This window comes from Triticum urartu, chromosome 4A (assembly GCF_056163025.1).
Source record: "Triticum urartu cultivar PI428250 chromosome 4A, HENAU_Tu73, whole genome shotgun sequence".
NCBI classification, from domain to species: Eukaryota; Viridiplantae; Streptophyta; class Magnoliopsida; order Poales; family Poaceae; genus Triticum; species Triticum urartu.
Genome location: NC_141876.1, coordinates 599,027,338 through 599,028,498, shown reverse-complemented (window position 1 = coordinate 599,028,498; position 1,161 = coordinate 599,027,338). Strand labels below are relative to the sequence as shown.

At 45.1% G+C, this 1,161-nt stretch overlaps 1 non-coding gene across 1 annotated transcript; it reads right to left on the bottom strand.

The window, feature by feature from the left end:
• Positions 1-685: 685 nt before the first annotated feature.
• TRNAC-GCA (transfer RNA cysteine (anticodon GCA)) lies at positions 686-757 on the bottom strand. The gene has a single exon. It is a non-coding gene; the product is annotated as a tRNA-Cys (tRNA).
• Between the last annotated feature and the right edge of the window lie 404 nt (positions 758-1,161).

Genomic DNA, 1,161 nt, shown 5'->3' with positions numbered 1-1,161 from the left:
TCGCCCGGCCGCCGCGCCCGTCCGCCACCCAGCCACCCATCCGCCCGGCCGCCGCGCCGGGTCGCCCGCGTGGATGCGAGCAAGCTAGCTAGCTGAATCGATGCAAGCTAGCTAGCTAGCTATGGCCGCACTAGCTAGCTAGGTAGCTATATACGCGCTAGCTAGCTAGCTGAGTCCGGCCGCGCATGCCCGGCTTCCGCCCACGCGTCGTGGCCGTCCCATGTCTCTCTCCTCCACTTTGGCCGTGTCTTCCTCGTCCGTACGCCGGTTGCCGGTTGATTTCAAATTGGCGTGAGAAGAGGAAGAGAAAGAGGTATATTCAGAGAATATTCTCTTTTACGGGTTGATTATACAGGGTCTGAGTCTGACCTCGTCCGCACCGGCCTGCATATGCACTTTTCCACGAACTGCAAAGCACTTGTGCGGGTTGGGATTTTGCGGGGTCTGCTAGAGATGCTCTAATACATCACCCTGTCTGTTATTAACTCTTGAAGCACCCAACCAATACATTTGCCCTTCTATCCTAACCAAAAAATTGAATGACTTGATGAAAAAAATATTCTCAGGAGGAAGAACTGACATACACAAAAATGCATAAGAGACGAAAGTAAATACTTTAGAATAAAGTGTGGAAGGTCAAGATAATAGTTGAAGAAGGAAACTAAAATAGAAGAAAGAAACGAATAGGGCCCAACCGGGTTCAAACCAGTGACCTATTGATCTGCAGTCAATTGCTCAACCACTGAGCTATGGACCCATTTCTATTTGACCCTAAATAAGTAATTTCACAAGCAAATAGATAGATGGTGCATTCATATCCTTGTGTTCAAATATTAATTGGTTCACTCTTTATTGTCAATGCAAAATGAATATCAATTTGTATCCTTGCAGATATAGATATGGGTTAGAGCGCTAGTTAAGAACTTACACATACTCATATCAGCTGTATATGCCATCATAAATTAGGTACACATACTTCAACCTGCCCTCATGGATTGCCAGTTCCAGCTTTTATGTAAGATGCTATTTTTGGGTTATGCCATTCTTAGATTCTGTTGAAGGGGCCTAATTGGAGAAATGTCCTACGTGTCTAAAACTGCGTATATCAGTCTATCACGCTACACAGAATATACAATGCATAATTGCCTTAATTTTGAAGTA